This window comes from Vombatus ursinus, unplaced genomic scaffold, assembly GCF_900497805.2.
Source record: "Vombatus ursinus unplaced genomic scaffold, bare-nosed wombat genome assembly UNPS02000577.1, whole genome shotgun sequence".
In the NCBI taxonomy this organism is placed as follows: Eukaryota; Metazoa; Chordata; class Mammalia; order Diprotodontia; family Vombatidae; genus Vombatus; species Vombatus ursinus.
In genome coordinates this window covers 9,549,181-9,573,384 of record NW_020940355.1, presented here as the reverse complement: position 1 = coordinate 9,573,384, position 24,204 = coordinate 9,549,181, and positions in this window count along the sequence as shown.

Here is a 24,204-nt window from a genome sequence, read left to right as displayed (position 1 = left end):
ATAGATAGATAGATAGATAGATAGATAGATAGATAGATAGATAGATAGATAGATAGATAGAGGGCACAGGGTGAGTTGAAGATGAAGGGGTCATATCTGGAGAATAAAATTAAGGGGTGAGAGAAGATTATAGTAGGAGAAGGAGAAAGGGAAAGGTAGAATGAGGTAAATTATCTCTCAAAAAAACAGAAAAGAAAAGGCTCTTACAGTGGAGGGGAAATGGGGGAAGATGAGAGGGAATGAGTGAATCTTATTCTCATAGGATTTGACTTAAGGAGGGAATACCATACACACTCAATTGGGTATGGAAATCTTTCTTACTCTACAGGAAAATGGGAGGGGAAGGGGACAAGAGAGTAAGGGGATGATAGAGAGGAGGGCAGATTGGGAAAGAGGGTAATCAGAAGCAAATACTTCTGAGGAAGGACAGGGTCAAAGGAAAGAATAGAATAAATGGGGGGCAGGATAGGATTAAGGGAAATAGAGTTAGTTTTTCACAGTATGTCTACTATGGAAGTGTTTTGCATAACCGCACATATATAACCTATATTGAGTTGCTTGCCTTTTCAATGAGGGTGGGTGGGGAGGGAGGAAGGGAGAAAATTTGGAACCCAAAGTTTTAAAAACACATGCTTAAAAAAAATGTTGTCACATGCAACTGGGAAATAAGAAATACAGGAAATGGGTTACAGAAATCTATCCTGCCCTACAGGAAAATAGAAGGGGAAGGGGGGGAGAGATAGCAGGGAAAGCAGACTAGGGGAAGGGGTATTCATAATGCATGCCATCTTGGGGTGGGGGAGGGGAAGAAGGGGTGAAAATTTGGAACTCAAAATCTTGTGGAAGTAAATGTTGAAAACTAAAAATAAATAAATTTATTAATTAAAAAAAATCACTTAGTTAATCATGAAGAGTTAATAGACTGCAGACGCTCAATATGACCACTAACTTATGTGGCTTATTGTTGTCCATTTGCAGTTTCTACAAAGTATCACTTTATTAGTCAGTCAATAAACATTAAGTACCTCCCCTGTGACAGGTACTGTTTTAAGGTTTGGCAACACAAGGAAAAGCATTAGATACCATTAGTGGCATAATTGCTGTAGCTCTTTAGTTATGTGTGACTTGACTTACTGGATTGAATGGTTAAGCTCTTTAATGTTTTATCTTTGAACAAAAGGTACATTTCTAGTTTTCAGATAAGTTGGTTCAATGATGGGTTCCAGAGAGGACATTTTACTTTATTTGAACAATCCCCTTGTAAACTTTTAATTTTTTGTTGGATCTCTTGGTGGCTTACTCCACTTGGACTCTTCTCATAATATAAGCTCTTTATTCATTTTTTAATAGTATTTTATTGTTTTCCATATTTACATGTGAAGAAAAATTTTTAACATTCATTTTTACAATATTTTTAGTTCCAATTTTTTCCACCTCTCTCCTTCCTCCTCTTTTCTGAGAATAGTAGGCAGGGGGAAACTAGGTGACACAGTGGAAGAGCACCAGTCCTGGAATCGGGAGGACCTGAGTCCAAGTCTGGTCTTAGACACATAAAACTCACTAGCTGCATGACTCTGGGCAAGTCACTTAATCCTGATTACCTCACTAAAAAAAAATGAAAATGGTAGGTAGTTTGGTATAGTTTATACATGTGCTATTATGCACAATTTTTCCATTTTAGTCTCACATGAAACAGACAAGAAAAGGCTTTTACAGTGGAGGAGAAATGGGGGAAGGTGGAAGGGAATGAGTGAATCTTATTCTCGTAGGACTTGGCTTAAGGAGGGAATAACATACACAATGGGGTATGGAAATCTATCTTACTCTACAGGAAAATAAGGGGGGAAGGGGACAAGAGAGCAGGGGGTTGATAGAGGGGAGGGCAGATTGGGGGAGGGGATAATCAAAAGCAAACACTTCTGAGGAGGGAGAGGGTCAAAAGAAAGAATAGAATAAATGGGGGGGGCAGGATAGGATGACGGGAAATATACTTAGTTTTTTGCAACATGACTACTATGGAAGTGTTTTGCATGACTACACATCTATAACCTATATCAAGATGCTTGCCTTTTCAATGAGGGTGGGTGGGGAGGGAGGAAGGTAGAAAATTTGGAACCCAAAGTTTTAAAAACACATGTTAAAAATAAAAAAAATTTAAAAAATATTCTATTTACCTCCTTAGTTTCTTTCTTGTTTATTTTTTGGTTGGATTTATCTACTTCTGAGAGGGGCAGTTGAGGTCCCCTACAGTATAATTTTGCTTTCTATTTCTTCCTTTAACTCACTTAACTTTTCCTTGAAGAATTTGGATGCTAACAAGAGATAGAGAAATTCCATTTAAAGTAACTGTAGATAAGATAAAATATTCGGGAGTCTACCTGCCAAGACAAATCCAGGTATTATGAACATAATTACAAAACATTTTTCTCACAAATAAAGTCAGATATAAATAATTGGAAAAATATCAGTTGCTCATGGGTAGGTCAAGCTAATATAATAAAAATGACAAATCTACCTAAATTAATTTACTCATTCAGTACCATACCAATCAAACTACCAAAAAAATTTATAGAGCTAGAAAAAAATAATAATATTCATCTGGAAGAACAAAAGGCCCAGAATATCAAGGGGATTAATGAAAAGAAATCCAAAGGAAGGTGATTTAGCAGTACCAGATCTAAAATTGTATTATAAAGCAGTAATCATCAAAACTACTTGGTACTGGCTAAAAGAGCAATGGATCAGTGGAATATGTTAGGTACACAAAGTACAGTAGTGAAAGATTACAGTAATCTACTGTTTGATAAACTCAAAGACTCTAGTTTTTAGGATAAGAACTTACTATTTGACAAAAACTGCTGGGAAAACTGGAAAATAGTATTGCAGAAACTAGGCATACATCAACATCTTACACTGTATACCAAGATAAGGTCAAAAAAGGCACATGATTTAGACATGAAGGGTGATACTATAAGCAAATTAGGAGAGCACGAAATAGTATACCTGTCAAATCTATGGAGAAAGGAAGAATTAATGACCAAACAAGAGATAGAGAACATTATGAAATACAAAATGGATAATTTTGATTACATTACATTAAAAAGTTTTTGCACAAATGAAACCAATGCAACCAATATTGGAAAGGAGACAGAAAGCTGGGAAACAATTTTTACAGCCCTCATTTCCAAAATATATATAGAGGACTGATTCAAATCTATAAGAATACAAGTCACTCCCCAATTGATAAATCCCCAAAGGACATGAACAGACAGTTTTCAGATGGGGAAATTACAGCTATCTATAGTCAAATGAAAAAGTGCTCTAAATCACTATTGATTAGAGAAATGACAAAACAACTCTGAGGTACCACCTCACACCTATCAGATTGACTAATATGAAAAAACAGGAAAATGATAAATATTGGAGAAGATATGGGAAAATTGGAACCCTAATGCATTGTTGGTGGAGTTGTGAAATGATCCAACCATTCTAGAGAGCAATTTGGAACTATGCCCTAAAGGCTATAAAACTGTGCATACCCTTTAAACCAGCAATACCATTACTAGGTCTTATCCCAAAGAAATGATAAAAAAGGGGGAAAGACCCACATGTGCAAAAATATGTATAGCAGCTCTTTCTGTGTTGGTAAAGAATTGGAAATTGAGGGTATGCCTATCAATTGGGGAATGGCTGAACAAGTTGTGGTATATCAATGTAATGAAATACTATTGTGGAATAAGAAATGATGAGCAGTCAGATTTCTGAAAAACCGGGAAAGACTCACATGAACGGATGCTGAGTGAAGAGAACAGAACCAGGAAAACAGCAACATTGTGAGATGACCAATTTTGATAGACTTAGCTCTTCTCAGCAATGCAATGATCTAAGACAATTCCAAAGGACTCATGATGGAAAATGCTATCCACATCCAGAGAAAGAACTATGGAGTCTGAATGCAGATCAAAGTATACTATTTTCTCTTTTTTTTCTCTCATGATTTTTCCCTTTTGTTCTGAATCTTCTTTCACAATATGACTAATGTGGAAATATGTTTAATATGATTGTACACATATTGTCTATATCAGATTACATACTATCTTGGAGGAGGGTGGGGAAAGACGGGGGGAATTTGGAACTCAAAATCTTATAAAAGTGAATGTTGAAAACTAAAAATTAATTTAAAAGAATAACAAATGCAAAGTAAAAGTTATACATACATACATATGTATGTGTATATATGTATATGTGTATGTATATATGTATATGTGTATATATAATATATAAGTATATATTACAAGTTTGAAAAGTAGATAAATTTGTGGCTAGACAAAGTATAAAAAAAGAATTGGTATGCTATACCACTTGGTGCTTATAGATTTAGTGTTGATATTGCTTCATTGTCTATGGTACCTTTTAGCAAGATGTATTTTCCCTCCTTTTCCCTTTTAATTAGCTTTTTTTACTTTCTTTTCCATTTGGCCAATTGTATTCTTTAAGCAGCTGTTTTCTTCAGTGGATTTTTGTATCTCCTTCTCCATTTGACCAATTCTACTTTTAAAGCAGTTTTCTAAGCTGTTGACTCTTTTTTCATAATTCTCTTTCATCACTCTGATTTCTTTCCCCACTTTTTTCTTCTACCTCTCTTATGTGATTTTTGAGCTCTTTTTGGAGCTCTTCCATGAGTTCTTTCTGGGCTTGAGACCACTTCCCCATTTTTTTGAGGTTTTGTCTATAGATGTTTTTTTTTAAATAATTTATTTATTCATTTTTAGTTTTCAACATTCACTGCCATAAGATTTTGAGTTTCAAACTCCCCCCCCTCCCCCCTCCCCAAGATGGCATGCAGTCTGATATAGGCTCTACTTATACTTTCATGTTAAGCATATTTTCACATTAGTCGTGATATAAAGAAGAATTAGAACCAATGGGAGGAACCACGAGAAAGAAGAGTCAAAACAAAACAACAAAAGAAAAGGAGAGCAAATAATACGCTTTCATCTGCATTCAGATTCCATAGTTCTTTCTCTGGATGTCTATAGCTTTTTCCAGTGTGAGTCTTTTGGAGTTGTCTTAGATCCCTGCATTGCTGAGAAGAGCTAAGCCTATCAAAGTCAGTCATTACACAATGTGGCTGTTACTATGTACAGGGTTCTCCTGGTTCTGCTCACTTCACTCAGTATCAGTTCATATAAGTCTTTCCAGGTCTTTCCAAAATCTGCCTCCTCATCATTTCTTATAGCACAATAGTTTTGCATTACATTTATATACCACAGCTTGTTCAGCCATTCCCTAATTGATGGGCATCCCCTCAATTTCCAATTCTTTATCACCACAAAAAGAGCTTCTATAAATAATTTTGTACATGTGAGTTCTTTTCCCATTTTTATTATCTCTTTGGGATATAGACCTAGAAGTGGTATTGCTGGGTCAAAGGGTATGCACAGTTTTATAGCCCTTTGGGCACCCATAGGTGTTTTGATATTATTGTCCTCTTCTGAGTTTCTGTCTTGGTCTTCCTTGTCACCATAACTTTCTATGGTCAGATTCTTTTTTGTTGTTTTTTTTGCTCATCTTTTCTTTTTTTTTTTTTTGCCTTTTCCCTTTCTTTTAAATTTGAGCTCTGCACCTGGGGTGGAAGGGGGCACCAACTCAGGCTTCTTGTGCCAGTAGCTGCAGGCCATGTCTGTTTACCTGGTGCTGCCCTGATGTTGTCATGGGGCCACCAGAGGACCCTTGTGTCTGGTACTGTGCTGAGGGGGTGGGGTGAGGGGTGGCTGGTGCTGCTGGAGGCTGTAGGGATACGGCAACTTACCTGATGCTGAGCTGGGGTCCTAGTGGTGGTGTCTGGCATGTGCCGAGGCTTGGTGGGGTGTTTCTGTGTTTCCCCAGGGCTACAATGAAGCTGGGGAAATCTGGCCCGCTTTCTTATCATGCAGGAAGATGCCTGTTTGCCTGGAGGTATGCTGAAGCCCTTGGTGGTCCTTGGAGACGGAGTCTGTTATTTCCCCTGGCTCTGCTAAGGTATGTGGCACACGGCAGGGAGGGGGAGGAGGTCCTGGTGTGGCTTTTCCCTGTTTCACTACAATGGGGCTCAGGATCTCCTGCTGATTTGCTAAGGTGGGGCTTCTGCTCATTTGTTCTGATGCTTCCTGTCCTGGAATGAAGATTCCCCTTTAGCATTCCCCTTTTATACAAGTGAGATGGACCGTGGATCTTCCACGGTTCTTGGGCTAAAAGATTGTTTCACCCCAACTTTTTGCTGGTTTTGTTGTTCCAGGATTTGTTTCGAGATGCTGTTTTGTGTTTATTTGGAGGTGAATATGGGAGAGTTATAGCAATTTACTGCTTACTCCACTTGGCTCCTGGGAGTCCCCATGATATATTCTCTTGGACTTGGACACTGACAGTTTTTATATTAGCGTCTTGCTGTAGAGAAGCCTCTCTGAGTAAGAGCCTCACTATACCCTCAGAACGCAGCTTTTGAGTAGTCCCAAAATTGAGTAGTCATTGTAAACTTGAAGCATGCATGGTAACCTCAATATTTTTGGCAAGAGCTCTAGTGAGAACATCTGGTGGAAAGTATTTATATTGATTATTGACATATTCAAACCATAATTGGCTCCCATCTTGCACTCATGACCATTTATAAGAACTGGAAATTTCTTCAGTACCATGAGGCATTTTATGATTACAGAAAGTATCTTAACAATCTTTGCATTATCACTAGAGAAACTCAAAAGGTATAAAATGATTAAGAAAGCACAGCGAATAAAGTCACGGCATGAAACCACAGCACTTCCTAGTGGAAGCATATAATAATTCTTTGTCTCTGGCCTTGAGATTTAGGCTGAATAAAGGAAGTTCTCAAGGTTGTTTTTAGTCTTAGGAGTCTATGGTGGTGATTTCTCTGATTTATACAAGATACCATCTATCCTTTTTATATTCCAAGTTCATTTTTGAAAACCTGGAGTGTTGAAGTCCATTTTCTGTTGACTTTAGCTTTAGGTCGCTCAGGGCACAGTTGCCATATAGTACTTGATACAACTGATTTTTGAATTTCATTCATGCAGTGATATTATGAAGTATATGGATCTTATCACAAAGATTTAGAACATTAAGTACCTCATATATCACTACTTTCCCATCTTGAAAACAAAGACGAAGTACTTACAAACGCATCAAGATTTTATCAATTTCCTTTTTGTAGATAGTAAAATAAAAACAATCAATATTTCTCTATCCTTTCCCTATGCCATAATTTACTAGACAATTATAATATGTAGTAATTATATGTAACTATAATAAATTTTAATAATTAAAATTATTTAAATTAAATATTAAATTAAATTAATTCCTTTAATTTAATGTAAATAAAATTCAATTTGAATTTAAAAATGATTTTTCTGCATCTGTTCTTACTCTTCTTTGACCAATACCCAAATTCATAAATGAAATGAAGAACATGATTTATCTCTACCATGAATTTCTATTCTTTGAGACAACCTTGAAATGACGCTAGAGCTGTAGATCAGGCTATTTAGTTCTTTTTTTTTCCTCATGGCTTTTCTTTGCTTCTTGTTCTGATGGCAATTTATCTGGATGACTTTGAGATTTGATTGTCTGATCAGAGAATATTATTCATTAAAATAAATGAATAAAGAGCTTTATAGATGGAAGTTTCATGTATTATTTGCTGAAGAAAAGAGGGTCATGTCAACTAATCAGCTTCTACATCCATTAATCTAGTTTCTTAGACCTTGAAAATAAAATTTCAACAAAAAGTTCTATTCTGCTGCTTCATGCTAGCATGGAGATGACCTGGATTCTTGAGTTTTATGGATTAATGCCAGGAACTGTGTTCAGTGCTGGGGATATAAAGAAATGCAAAAATACAAAAACAGTTCTTGGTGTCAAGTAGCTTACAAATGAATGAGAGACATAAAATACAAATAAATAGATACAGCCAAAATAGAAGGAAGATAACCTTAGAAGGGAATGCTCCAGTGGCTTAGGGTACTAGGAAGATCTCTTGCAGAAGGTGTTGTTGAGCAGTCTTGAAAGAAGCCTGGGATATCAATAGGTAGAGGTGAGCAAGGAGAGCATTCCAGTAATGAGGAATTGACCTGCAAAGGCACAATGATGTAATGGTCATGGACATTATAGCTGGATCAATAGAGCACATGGAGGGGAATATAGTGTGAGAAGACTGGAAAAACTGAAAGATTATAAAGAGTCTTAAATAGCAAAGAGAGAGAGAGAGAGAGAGAGAGAGAGAGAGAGAGAGACTTTGTATTTAATCCTGAAGGTAAAAAAGGTGTCAGTGGTGTTTACTAAGCAGGGGGTATGGTGACATTTTAGGAAAATGGAAGATGGTGTGGATTAGAAAGAGACTTGAGGTAGGAAGACAAATTAGAAGGCTATTATAGTACTCCAAGTGAGAAGTGGTTAGGGTCTGAGCTATGTTGGTGGTCACATAAGTGGAGAGAAGGAAATGTAAGGGAGAGACATCGTGAAGGTAGAAATGACAAGATTCGAATACTAAATATGTGAGAAGGGTGAGAATGAGGAGTCAACAAGGACTCTGATGTTGTGAACCTAGGAGACTGGGTGGATGATGGTGCCTTCAATAGCAACAGGGAAATTTGGAAGAAGGGAGAGTTTGGGAGGAGGGAGGACATAGTTAATTTTATATTGGAAATGCTGAGTTTGAGATGCCTATGGAAAACCCAGCTGAAAATGTCCAGTAGGTAGTTAGCAAGGTAGAACTAGAACTTAAAAGAGATATAAGGGCTGATTATCTAAATTTGGAAAATATCTGTGTAGAGAGGATAGCTGAAGCCATGGGAGTTAGTGAGATTACCATAAGGAAGATAGTGTAGAGAAAAAAGAGAAAAGGGCTCAAGATTGAACCTCTGGGGAATCCATAGTTAGAGGGTATGGCAAGGAGAAGGATCCCTCAAAAGAGTCTAAGGAGTAGTAAGAAAAGTAAGAGAAAAACCAAGGGAAAGCAATGCCATGAAAATCAAGGAAAGGAAAGGATATCCAGGGGGAGAAGATGAGCAGCAGAATCAAAGACAACACATAGATTAAGGAAGATCAAGATTGAGAGAAAGCCCTTAGATTTGGCAATTAAGTTACCCTACTGGTAACTTTGGAAAGAGTAGTTAAAGTTGAATGATAAGGTCGTAAGTCAGATTGCAGAGGAGTTAGAAGAGAGTGAAAAGGGAAGAATTGGAACACCCAGTATAGACAGGTTTTTCAAGGCAAGAAGAGAAGGGGAGATAGATAGGATGATGGCTAGCAAGGATAGGATCAAGTGAAGATTTTTTTGAGGATGGAGGAGACAAGAGCATATTTGTAGGCATCCACAAAAAATCTAGTAGATACTGAGGAATTGAAGATTAGAAAGAGAGTGGGGGTGATGGTGGAGGACATTTTGTTAGGTAATATAGAAGGAGACTGGATCAAGGGTCTAAGTAGAGGCAGGCAGTTCATGAAAGATTGAGGTGAAGGAGGACATAGTGGTAGATAATGCTACAGGAATGTGAGATGAGGAGAAGAGAAGATGCTCTTGTTAAATTGCCTCAGTTTTGGAGTGAAGTACAAGGTGAGAACTTTAGCTAAGAGCTTAAGGAGAGGGATTGTTGTGAGAGGCTTGAGGAGAGGTGAGAAATTTTGAAGCAGTCACTGTGGTAAGTAGGATAAAGAATCAATTGGGGAATAGTAGAAGGATTGCTTTGGTAATGTGAGGTGACAAATAATATCCTTTTAGAGAGGGAAAAATTCAGAACAACTGATCAAAACATCGAAAAAATCTGAAAGTATGTTCAATGTGTAATAGCTGTGGTCCTCCCACCTCTAAGAAGGGTTAGGTTGGGTATATCTTCTGATGTCATCATTCAAGTCTTATTTGATCCTTATAATTTTGCTACATTTACTTTTGATTTTTTTGAATGTCATTGTTCTTTTCATTTACATTTTTGTACTTACTGGGTAAGTTCTGCTTATTTCACTCTGTATCAGTTCATATGGGGCAGCTAGGTGGTGCAGTGGATAGAGTACCAGGCCTAGAGTCAGGAAGATTCATCTTTTTTTCTTTTTTTTTTTTTTTGGTGAGGCGATCATGGTAAAGTGACTTGCCCAGGGTCACACAGCTAGTAAGTGTTAAGTGTCTTAGGCTGGATTTGAACTCAGGTCCTCCTGACTGCAAGGCCAGAGCTCTATTCACTGTGCCACCTAGCTGCCCCTAGGAAGACTCGTGAATTCAAATTCATGAATTCAAATTCAGCCTTCAATATTTACTAGCTGTGTGACCCTGGGCAAGTCATTTAACCTTGTTTGCCTTGGTTTCTTCATCTGTAAGATGAGCTGGCTGGAGATGAAAATGACAAACCCTCCAGTATCTTTGCCAAGAAAATTCTAAATGGGGTCACAAAGAATCAGACATTACTGAAAAACAACTGAACAACAAAAACAATACATTCATGTTAATCTTTCCATGCTTCTCTGTAGTCATCACACACTTCATTTCTCATAGCACAGTGATATTCCATTACATTCATGCATCACAATTTGTTTAGCTATTTCCCAGTTGGCAGATATCTACTTCATTTCCAGTTCTTAGGTATTACCAAAAAAAATGCTGCTATAAATATTTTGGAGTACATGATAACTTTTTTTCATATTGATAACTTCCATGGCAGTATAAGTCCAGTAATGGAAACTCTGGTTCTAAAGGGTATAAACATTTTAGTCACTTTATTTGCATAATTCCAAATTGCTTTCCAGTATGGTCTTACCATTTCACATTTCCATTAACAATGTATTAGAGTGTCTAACTTCTATTATTAGTGTAACAAATTTTTTTACAACTCCACCATTGTTGCCGTTTTATTTATTTATTTGCAATTTGTGGGGTGTGAGATGAAACCTTGGTGTTGATTTCATTTGCATTTCTCTTATTATCAATGGTTTAAAGCATTTTAATGAGGTCATGAATACTTTGCAGTTCTTTTGAGAACTGTTTGTTCATATCCTTTGACCATTTATGTACTAGGGGATAGCTATTAGCCATACATATACATATGTCTTCTCTTTTTAGAGAAATATGATACAAATATTTTCCCCCATTCAAACATTTCCTTTATTATTCTAGATGAATTAATGTTGTCTGTGCAGAAGCTTTTCAGTTTCAAGTAATCAGTTATCTATTTAATCTTTTGTGATTGCATCTATCTCTTATTTGATTAAAAATACATCTCCTTCACATACACGTGAGAGATAAATGATCTCTTTCTTTTTTAATTTTTATAGTACAGAAAAAACTATAAATAAATGTAAAACAGGAGAAATACTCAATGCTTCCTTTATAGACCATAAAAAAAATAATATTTAATGTAGTGAACACAAGCAAAAGATGACAAATTAAAAGAATCAATTATGAAATCCTGAAAAATAAGTGTGTCAAAAGACAAATCATAGAAACAATAACTATATTAAAAAATGATAACAATGAAACAACATACCAAAATTTCTGGTATGTATCAAAAACAGTCTTCAGAGGGAAAATTATTGCTGAAAACAGACATTAACAAAATAGAAAAAAACAAATTTTTCAAAAGGACTAACAAAATTAATAAACTTTTAGCTAACTTTCATAAAAAGAAAAGAGAATAAAATCAAATGACCAAAATAGAAAATAAACAAGGTAAAATCCTGGCAAACAAGAAGTCAAAATAATTACCAGTAGCTAGTCAATCAATAAACATTTATTAAGTACTTACTATATATCAAACACCATATTAATTTCTGGGGATACAAAGAAGTATCTGAGGATACAAAGAAAAATAGTCCCTGTCCTCAATGAGTTTATATTCTAATGGGGGAGGAAATATTTAAATAACTAGGTACATACAACAATGCATACAGAGTACTCTTGCTAAGCAGTCATGTCGGTAAAACTGATGATTTAAAAGAAATAGGTTAACTACAAAAATACAAAATGCACATATGAATAAAATGTGAAAAAGAAATCTTAAAACAACACAAATCTCAGAAAATTAAAAAACAGGTCATATAAGAACTATCAAAAAAAAGTTCCTGGCCTAGAATGACCTAACAGTGAATTTTGTCAAACATTAAAGATCAATTAATTATTCTTTGAAGTTAAGAAATAAAATATGCTTCCAAACTATGCTTGTGTATATCTATATCTATATCTATAAACACACATGTATATGTATGTATATATGTATAGTCCTAATGCCCAGACTATGGAGAGATAAAGCAAAGGAGAACTACAGAGTAAAATATCTAAAAAAAGTTGATGTATTTTCTTTTTTTTTTTAATAAAAATTTGCTTCAATCTGCATTCAAAATTCATCAATTCTGTCTCTGAAGGTGGACAGAATTTTTCATCATGGGTTCTTTGGAATTATTTTAGATCATTGTCTTGATTAGAATAACTAAGATTTTCACAGTTATTATCTTAACAATATTGCTGTTACTACATACGTTGTTCTGGTTCTGCTCATTTTACTTTGAATGGGTTCATATAAGTCTTCCAAGTTCTTTTTCTGAAACCATGCTGCTCATCATTTCTTATAGCACAATAGTATTTCATCACAATCATATACCACAACTTGTTCAGCCATTCCCCAATCCATTGACATACCCTTGATTTCCAATTCTTTACCACCACAAGAAAAGCTACTATCAATATTTTAGTACACATATGTCTTTTTCCCTTTTCTTTGATTTCTTCGGGGTACAGACCTAGTAGTGATTGCTACATCAAAGAGTGGGCACAGTTTTATATCAAAGAGATATTTGATCACAGTTTCAGTTGTTCTTCACAGTGGTTGGACTAGTTCACAACTCTCCCAACAAAACGCATTAGTGCCCCCATTTTTCCACATCCCCTCAAGCATTTGTCATTTTCCTTTTCTGTCACGTTAGTCAATCTGATAGGTGTCAACTGGTATCTCAGGGTTGTTTTAATTTGCATTTCTCTAATCAGTAGTGACTGAGAGCATTTTTTAACGTGACTATTGATAATTTTGATTTCTTCTTCTGAAAACTACCTGTTCATGTCCTTTCACCATTTCTCAAGTGGGGAATGGCTCTTATTTTTTATGAATTTGGCTCAGTTCCCTATATATTTGAGGACTGAGGCCTTTATCAAAGAAACTTGCTATATTTTTCCCCTAGTTTCCTGTTTTCCTTCTAATTTTGACTATATTAGTTTTGTTTGTTCAGAAGTTTTAAACTCTTCCCTTATTCAGATATCTGACACATTCATTTTTTCCAAGCACTCTTAATTTGCTTATGATATCACCTCTTATGCCAAAATCATTTATTCATTTTGAACTTATCTTGGTATATGGTGTGATATGTTGTTCTATGTCTAGTTTCTTCCAAACTATGTTCCAGTTTTCCCAGCAATTTTTGTCAAATGGTAAGCTCTTACCCCAAAAGCTTGGATCTTTGAGTTTATCAAATACTAGATTACTATGAGTATTTACTATTGTGTATTGTGTACCTAATCTATTCCACCCAATTCTTAACCAGTAACAGAATGTTTTCATGAATACCACTTTGTAAAATAGTTGGAAAACTGGAATTGCTAGGCCACCTTCTTTCACATTTTTTTTCATTGATTCCCTTGATATCCTTTTATTCTTCCAGATGATTTTTTAAAATTATTTTTTCTAGCCCTGTAAAATAATTCTTTGGTAGTTTGAATTGGTATGACACTTAGAATAAGTAAATTAGCTTGAATAGAATTATCATTTTTATTATATTGGTTCAGCATAACCATCATCAATTATATTGCTCCAATTGTTTATATCTGTCTTTATTTGTGCGAAAAGTGTTTTGGAATTATGTTCATAAAATCCCTGGGTTTATCTTGGCAAATTGATTCCCAAGTACTTTATATTGTTTGCAGTTATTTTAAATGGAATTTCTCATTTTATCTTGTGCTGCTAGGTTTTGTTGGTAGTATATAGAAATGCTGTGATTTATGTTGACGCATTTTCAGTTAAATCCTAGCATAGACTATATAGTATATTAAAAAATGAATCACTCTGACCAAGTTTTATTTATACTAGAATTGCAACAATGGTTTGACATTAAGAAAATAATATTGCTAATGGTATTAAAAACAATAACACTCCAAACCTCATTATTAGAGCAATAGAATGATAAAGTCTTTGGCAAAAGATATTCATTTTTATTGACGAAGCATAACATTCACTTATGCCCTAACACATGGGCATAGAAAGGTCATTTAAAAATGAGAAATATAAAAATATAGAGCCAAAGTTAGCATTATTTGCAGTAAGAAAACTCTAGAAGCTTTCCCAATAAATAGTTATAAAGCAAAACATCCCCTTATCCCACTCTTATTTGGCTTATGATTATTGATGTAAAGTTTGAAAGAACCTTAGAGGTCATCTAGTTTACTTATTTTACAGATGAGGAAACTGAGGCACAGACAGATTTAAGTGATTTGCCCAGATTCAAACAAGTATTAAGTAATGGAGTTGGGATTACCACCTAGGTTATCCTAATCCAAAACCAACGTTCGCTACTTACATATGGTCCTAAAACTGTTAACAATAATAAGATAAGAAAAAGAAATTTAAAAACTTGAACATGGGCAAAAAAAATTTTTTCCCTACTTGCAGAAATGATGGTTTAGTTAGAAAGCTTCCAAGAATTATTAAAGAACTGAGACAAATAATTCAGTTCAATAAAATAGAATTGTCAGTAAAGTAGAATGTTACAAAGTGAATCCATAAAAATCATAAGAATTTCTAAATAGCAATAATGAAATCTAAGAGAACAATATGATGAGCCAGATTGTGGATTAATCACTTTCTGTAAACCTTGCAAAGCCTTCTACCTGAAAAGAAAGGAAATACATGATAAATTAATTACAGATAAACCCAGAAGATAAAAAGACAAAGTAAAAACCTCCAGATAAAGTAAAAACTTTATGAATTCACTTCAGAGAACCTTATTACCTAGAGGTCTCGCTTCACTCAATGACCCATCTCCAATCACCTCTAGCCATGCACAAAATAACAAAGCCTCAAAGGAAATAAATGAAAAAGAAATCCCATTCAAAAATACCTACAAAATGCAAAAAAAAAGTCAACATTCTTGTAGACGCTATGTATACAGTTTAGCCAGTTTCTTTAGCTAATTCCAAATTTCTTTCCTAACTAGTCACACTAGTTCACAGCTCCACCAACAATAAACAAAAATTCCTATATTTCCTCAACTCTTCCAACATTAATATTCCTATCTTTTGTCTTCTTTTTCTATTTTCTGAGATGAGGTAAAACGAGAATTATTTTAATTTGCATTTCTCTTATTATTAGTTATTTCTGTAATTTAAAAAATATAGTTATTAATCACTTACATTTCTTATGGGAATTGTTTATTCATATGCTTTGACCACTATCTTTTAGGGAATGGCTTTTAGCTTTTATGCAATTCTGTTAGTTGTTTACATAAAATATCAGAGATATTTGATTCAATGATTTTTGCAAGTCAACCAATTCCCTTTTCATCCTCATTTCATTAATTTGGTTCATGCAAAAGCTTTTCGATTTCATGTAATATAAATTATCTATTTTATCTTTTGTAATCATTTTTACCTCTTGTTTGGTTAAGAATTCACCCCTGGGCATTGTTGTGAAAATTACCTGATTTACTTCTCTTCGATTTTTTTTGATAGCATGATCTTTTAATATTTGGGTCACATTTGGAGTTTATTATAGTATATGATATAAGATATTAGTCTAAAAGTAGTTTTTAACCAGACTGTTTCCCATTTTCCCTGGCCACTCTTGTCAAATAGGGAATTCTTTCCCAAGGAATTTATCTTTTCAAATTTACTTAATACTAGGTTATTTAATTCTTACTTGTCTAGTCAGCATCAAATTGTTTGTATAATTATTTCTTTGTAATTTAGTTTGAGGCCAGATAGTTCTACTTTCCCCTTCAATCTTAATTTCTTTGTCATTATTTTCTTTGCTATTTTAGATCTTTTGTTCCTCTAAATGAATTTTGTTATCTTTATCTAACTCTGAATTTCCTTTGTAGTTTGATTGGTATAATATTCAAACTGTAAATTAATTTTGGTAGTATTGTCATTTAGTTATACTGGTAGAGCCCAATCACAAGTACTAAATGTTTCTTGAATTGTTTAAGCATGTTTTTATTTCTTTAAGGAACTTTATGTAATTGCATCAAGCAGCACAGGAATTAATTCTGCTTTGAGATATTGACTCCCAAATACTTAATGTATTTAATAATATTTAATGCATTAATGCATTTAATGCAGTTATTTTGAATGGACTTTCCTTTATTACTCCTTATTGGATTTTGTTATTGCTAGAAATGCTACTGATTCTTGTGGGTTTATTTTGCAGACTTCTATTTGATCGAAGCTATTCTCTCAATTAGTTTCTTTGATGATTCCTTAGGATTTTTTTTAAGTGAATCATTATGCAATCACCACACAGGGATAGTTTTGTCTTCTCTTTGCCTATCTTTATGTCTTTAATTTCTTTTTCTTCTCTAATGACAGTCACTGCCATTTCAGGAACCATGTTAAGTAACAGTGGGCAAAGTATGCCTTTTTACTTTATTCTTGTACTGATGAAAATATTCTAGTGTTTGTCCATTGTATATAGTCCTAGCTTTTGGTTTTAGATATATACCTTTTTTAAAAATGTATTTAAAAAGGTTTTATACCTTACATACTTTGTAGAGTTTTCAGTGTAACTGAATGTTGAAATCAGATGAGATAATATTTGTAAAGCACTTAGTACAGTGCCTGCCCCAGAGTAGGTGCTTAATATATGCTTGTTCCTTCCCTTCTCTCCTTGACTTTTTTTGAAAGGCTTTCCTCCCCCCCATATCTATTGATATGGAATCATGTGGTTTTTGGATACTTTCATGTTTAATATAATTGTTTTAATATTTTTCCCTAATGTTAAACCATTCTCACACTTCACTATAAATATAACTGGATCATAATGAAGAATATTTTGGATAAATTGCTGTAGTCTTTCTGCTAGATTTTTATAATTTTAATTGATAGTCATTAATTATATTAGCCTATATTTCTTATTCTTTGCTTTATTTTTTCCTTATTTGGCTAAAATAATAATATTTGTCCAATAAAAAAGTTTGATATGCTGATTTCTTTAACAAAAATCTTTAGAATAATTTGTATAACATAGATATTGATTGTTCTTTAAAAGTCTGATAGAATTTTCTTGTAAATCCCTCTGGACCAGATGGATTTTTTCTGTAGTATTTTTTTTCATAATATTTTTATAACTAGTTCAATTTTTTCTGAAAGTATATTATTTATGGTATCTATTCAATGTTCTGTTACTTAGACCAACATCTTATATCATATACCACAAGTTCAAAATGACTACATGATGAAGGACATTCCATAAATAAAACTGAATGGAAGAAGATCAGATACCTTTTACAGTTATGTTTTGGGGAGAATTCTTAAGCAAACAAGGTACAAAAGATAAAGGTCCAGTTTTGCTGATATTAAATTGAAAAGCTTTTGCATGAATAAGATCAACACAACAGGGTAAGCAGGGAGGTGTTCAACTGGAAATAAAAATCTTTGCATAAAATATTTCTAATGGCTTGATATCCAACATATCTAGACAACTAGTACAATTATATAAAAAGATGCATAAATGGTCAAAAAAGATGAACCAACAGGTCTCAAAAAATTACACACTGTCAACAACCACAGGGCAGCTAGGTGGCACAGTAGATAGAATGCTGGGCCTGGAGTCAAGAAGACTCATCTTCTTGAGTTAAAAATCTGGCTTCAGACATGCATTAGCTGTGTGACCCTGGGCAAGTCACTGAATTTATTTGCCTCAGTTTCTTTATCTGTAAAATAAGCTGAAGAAGGAAATGGCAAACCATTTCAGTATCTTTGACAAAAACAAAAAACAAACAAACAAAAAAAACCCAAATGGGGTCATGAAGAGTCAGACACAACTAATTGACTAAACAACAACAAATAACAACCACATGGAAGCTTGCTCCAAAGTAATAACAAAAGAGGGGCGCAGTGGATAGAGCACAGGCCCCGGATTCAGGAGGACCTGAGTTCAAATCTTGCCTCAGACACATAATGCTTACTAGCTGTATGACCCTGAGCAAGTCACTTAACCCCATTGCCTAGCCAAAAGAAAAAAAAAAGGTAATAACAAAAGAAATGCAAATTCAAACAGCTATAAAGACCTTACTCTCAGTAAACTGGTAACATTTGAAAAATGAAATAGTTGATACTGATTGGCTTGTGGAAACACAGGCATACTAGTACACTATTGGTAGAGCTGTGAATTGGTCCAACCCTCCTGGAAAACAACATGAAATTATATAAACAAAATGACAAAACAATGTATGTAGACTACAATAATATAAATAGAGAGAACCATAACAAAAAGAAACTGAACATTTTATAATTATAACAAGTTTGGCTGCAGAGAATAATGGGAGAAAAAAGAATTTCCCTTCTTTCACGGCAGAGTGTGAAATATTAATAGACTGTCAAACATAGTTGATAGGTTGATTAATTTTAATGAACCACTTCTTTTTTCTTTTTAAATATTTATTACAAGTGATAGTTCTCTGAATAGAGGAAGGTAGAAAATATATTCAGAAATGAATGTGATGTAAAAATAAAAAGAAGATAAACATTTCTTTAAAGATGCAAGAGAGTATAATCTTTGAAGGTGATATTTCAACCACCTGTTATAGACCAGTTGAAGAAGGATTTTTGATTCTTGCACCGCCTCCAAATTATGTTGACGTGATATAATGTTGGAGGTAGAAAGGATTTTATAGATCACCTAGTCTAATACCTTTATTTTATATATGAGAAATTGGCATCTGGAAAAATTAAATGACTTGCCTAAGGTCACACAGCTAACATATGGCAGACAAAGAATAAGAACCAGGAGTGTTGTGAGGCTCAAATGAGATAATGGAAACAAACCACTTTGCCAACCTTAAAACACTATATAAGTGCCAGTTATTGTTGTTATTGTAGGTTTATAACCAGCAGACCTCTATTCTGGTGATGATTTCATTTCGAGTCTTCTACTGCACTTCCACTGAACTCAAGCACTGTTTATAGAGCAGTACAGGGGTACCCTGGTAAAAGGGCTCTGGAGTTGGGGTTTATGCACATGCTTTTAAACTTAATCTGTGTTATTAACACTTTCTTAAGTCTACACAATCAACAAAACAATAAATCAAACCTCGATTTGTAGTGTAGATTTCTGAGATGTAAATATTCTCACTGAAAATTTAATGATGGACTCTGGAAAGCTGGTTAGAGCTGGTTCCAGCACACTCCTTACTAGAATCCAGATTTCTTGATTCCCAATCCTCTTTTCACCACATTAGACCCTATGTCACCTATTGTTGTTCATCCTTCACTTTCAAAGAGGTCTAATGGCATCATGGGGTGATGTCTTGATTTGCACATGAATTGGATTTAAGAGAGGCAGAGTTACACAACTTCATCAGCCTCACTCTTTCTCTTCCAGAACCATTGAAGTACAGTGACAGAACAAAAATTAAGATGACTGGCAATGATCCAGGATGCAGTGGATGACTTTGAGGTCTTCAACATCTGACCAAGCTGTAAAACTTCCACAGTACCTGCTTCAGCCATCTTCATGGTCATTGGAACAAATTGTTCTCATCTACCCATTCTACCTGGGGAAGTCTTCACAGGCTTAGGGGAAACATCCCCCTAATTCATCAATGTGTTTGAGGCCTGTCAGTTACCCTCAACCTGGCTTAACCCATCTGCTGAGACAGTTTTATCAGGGTGTGGCCTCTGAGCATGCTGCAGTTTCTTGGAGCCACTGGTGACAGCTGAGTGACAGGTGGATACCAAAGGTGAATGAGAGGCCCTGAAAAAAGGGCTCAGCAAACCCTTATATCAAAAGTGCTAGTCCTCCCTGAATACCCCATATACCCATGTCAACACCATTACAGGTTAACAGAGCTAGAAGGAATTTTAGAGACCGTTTAGTCCAATCTACTCATTTTACAAATGAGGAAACTGAGGCCCAGTGAGTTTAAGGAACTTGTCTTAAAAAATGCCTTAAAGGGTCAACACAGTAGTAGTAGAGGGAGGATTTGAACCGAAGTCCTCTGACTCCTAATCCATTGCTTTTTCCAATGTACCACTTGTGAGGCTTATCCTATGAGGAAAATTCTACAGGGAGTATTTCTTAAAAACTTTTTAAAGATTAAGATTTAAAAATGCCATCCATTCACTAAAGCTGAAGAGATTTCCAGGGAATCTGCATCTGTCAAGACAACTGTTGCTGATGGAATATCATAATTGAAGTGTCCTTAATAATTGTGGGGCATGTAAACTATAAATGAATCTTGCTGTGTTCCTCACAGCAACAAACCATTTGGAACAAGACTCAAATGATAGCAAACTATGTTCAAATAGAGGGTTTTTTTCCTGCAAAAAAGCTTTTATCATCTATTTAATTAGAAAGCTGCTCCTAATTAAAGCTCATTAAGTTAAAAAAAAAACCTAAACACCCAACACAACAGTTTTAATTTATATGCCATTAAGGACAAAATGCTCCAAAACCCAAATTACTTTCTCAGGGTCACAAGAGAAAAATGCATTCTTTAGAGAGATAACTGATTTTGAAAAAAATGAGAGCAAAATCCTACCTTAAAAGTTGATAAACATTTTCAGAATACACTTCTATGAATATGATAAGCTAAGCCATTGCAACAATCAGTTGCATGAGAGGGCTCACAACAGGCAAAGGGACAACTTTCTCGTTTCATTTATCTTCCTTTGGATTAACTGCATGACCTGGTAATAAAGGCATAATTACACACTCGCCAATCTGCAAAGGATTTTCTTCTGAGGAGAGGAAGGAAATAAGTGAAAAAATTGAATGCAGAGTCAAATATGATGTGAAACTCAGCTAGAATGTTTCCTTTGGCAAAAATTAGGCAGAAGTTAGCCAGGCTGTCTCTGGTAAAGGATTAGGGGTTTGCTGAAGCCAACTCAAACTGGCTCATGAGAGTCAATTGTCAAATTTTCAGTGTGAACTTTTATACTTTTGAAAGTGGTAAACACTACAAATCAAGACTTGATCATTTTATTAAACTTATTTGTATCATTCTTTAAGTTATTAATTCGTTGATTTGTTAACATATTAACTTGGTTTTTATTAATTATCTAGATTTAAGAAAGTGATGGAGAAAACATTAACAATGAAGATTAAACTTAAAAGTGTGTTATGCATACCCCTTTTTCCCTCCAGAAGGCCCAATTGTTAAACATTTGCCAGCATATTGCTAGATGGAGTTTCAGTGAAGCTTAACATGTGTATACTAAGGATAATAGGACCATAGATAGGTCTAAAATTGGAAGGAACCTCAGTAAACTTTTAAGAGTGGAGGGAGCATGAGGTGGTGATAAGTACTATTCAGGTCAGTTGCTGAGTGCAGAGGGTGCCTAGAAGATTGATCAATGTGTGTGGGATGGAGAGGAAAGGATCAGTGCTGCTGAACATTCAAGACGAGGAGAACATCTGTGACTTCAATAGGCAAGTGGGTGTGTGCAGCTCTAGGAGTGGATTTTGAAAGTGTTGAGGAGTATGTGTGTAACAATAGGAATATACAAATTTGTTACGTGTGCTTGGTCTCCATAGCTAGACAGATAGATGATTATGATGTATAATTCAATGAAAAATGTCCTAACCAGTCTTGGGAAATAGATCCTCCAATGACTGTGAGGGTGTTGTTCAGTCATTTTTCATTTGTGTCCAACTATTCATGACCCTATTTGGGATTTTCTTGGCAAAGATACTGTAGTGGTTTGCCATTTCCTTCTCCAGCTCATTTTACAGATGAGGGAACTGAGGCAAACAAGGTTAAGTGACTTGCCCAGGGTCACACAGTTAGTAAGTGTCTGCAACCTGATTTGAACTCAGAAAGATGAGTCTTCCTGACTCCAGGCCCAGCACTCTATCCACTGCCACTTAGCTGTCTCCATGACTGTAGATCTTCATAATTATTTTACAATATAGAGTGCCTTGCACACAATAGACACTTAATAAGTCTTTGTTGAATCAAATTGAATTGAAAGAGTGTTAGATTTGAAGTCAGAGAACCTAGGTTTAAATTTGACTGAGCTGATAATTACCTTCATGACCTTCATTTAGATGGGCATCAGAATCCTCTGACTGGATTGGTATAGTACCCTCTCCAGGACCATTCCTCTAACTTTCACTTATCCCTGCAGGTTAGGTACTGGGGAAATGTCTAACTTAAGTTTTAGGGGTAAGCCCAAGGGACCATATACCAAACAAGCACCCAGTAGTGTGCTTCTCATTAATGATCAGCCAGCAGACTCATTTAGTTCTTACTAATATCATAGTAAGAACAGTAAGTATAAAGGTTTTCCAAAAAACCTGGGGCAACCTCTTCTACAAGTGCACAGAGCTTATGGAGAAGGGACAGGTTGGGCATGAACTTAAGATACAATGGTAGTGAGGTACTCATGTAGAAGTCATGTGTGGCCAAGGCAACTCACAATTGCAGAACTGCCAAGACTTAATGTCCTTTCTCTCTCCAGAGAGTCTTCACAAAGTTCAGGATGGGGCATGACATCAATGATAGATATGTCACTTAACTGCTATGGCTCCTCACAGGGTACCATGTTCCTAGTAGATGGATGACTTAGCTGGGCTGGCTCTTCACAGGAGACTGTGTCTCTGCCGATTGGATTTATCTGTGGCCATGCTGGCCTAGGTAAGCTGTTTGGTGACTAGGTTGACTTCTTACAGGGCATGAAATCTGTGCTGAATGGGTTGATTTGCTAGACTCTCAGGCCTTGACTTTAAATTGGCAGCTATGGTCTCCAATAGCCCCAGTTTCTAGCCTTGGTAGGTGCTCCTGGGATCTTTCAGCTTGAATGCTACTGTGCTCTATCAGAACGGGCAGAGACCCTTAGCCTAGGATTGGCAAAGAAGTCTGTCAAATTCTGCTCCATCAAGACCTCAGCTCTGAGATTTGTCACTGGGAAGTGACAATAGGAGAGCTATAACCACTCCCTTGTCACTATTACTCCTGATTCAGAGCTGGGGTTCCTTGGTGAGAGACCTCATCCTAATTTATGGTGACCATCTAGTACATTATTTTTCCTTCCAAATACTCCCCTTTTCCTAACTTTCCTGTTACTGTTGAGGGTATCACCATTCTCTCAGCCACCCATACTCACAACCCAGGTGTCATTCTCAATTCCTCACTTTCTCTCACCCTCCAGACCCAATTAGTTATAAAGTCTTGTCATCTCTACCTTTGTAACATCTCTCACCTATGCCCTTCTCTCTCCTGACACTGCCACCACCTGGTACAGGCCTTCATTACCTCATGCCTGAACTATTGCAGTGGTTGGTTTCCTTGTCTCAAATCTCTTCTCTTTCCAATCCATCCTCTAATTTGCTATCAAATTGATCTTCCTAAAGCATATCTGACCATGTCACTCCCCACCTGTATTCATTAACTTTCAGTGGCTCCCTATTTCAAATCAAACATAAAATCCTCTGTTTGGGTTTTAAAATCCTTCATAACCTGGCCCTTCCCATATTTCCACTCTTCTTAGCTCTTACTTCCCTCCATATACTCTATGATCCAATGACTCTGGCCTCCTTCATGTTATTCAAACATGGTACTTCATCTCTTGATTCTGCACATTTTTCACTCCATGTCTGGAACTCTCTCCTTCCTCATTTCTGCTTCCTGGCTCCCTTCAAATGTCAGCTAAAATTTCACCTTTGCGCGAAGTTTCTTCTAGTCTTCCTTAATCTTAATACCTTCCTTCTGAGATTATCCTCAATTTTCCCTGTGCATGTCTTGTTTGTACAGTTGTTTACATGTTGTCTCCCCCCCACTACACTGTGAGCGCCTTGAAAGCAGCCTTTATTTCCATCCTCACTGTTTAGTATAGTGCATGGCACACAGTTGATGCTTAACAAATGCTGGCTCACTTGCCTTGACTCACAAAAAGTTACTAGAATCAGATTTGTCACCTAAATATTTGCAAATGTGTCACAGATATATGATCTTGTTATTGTAGCAACC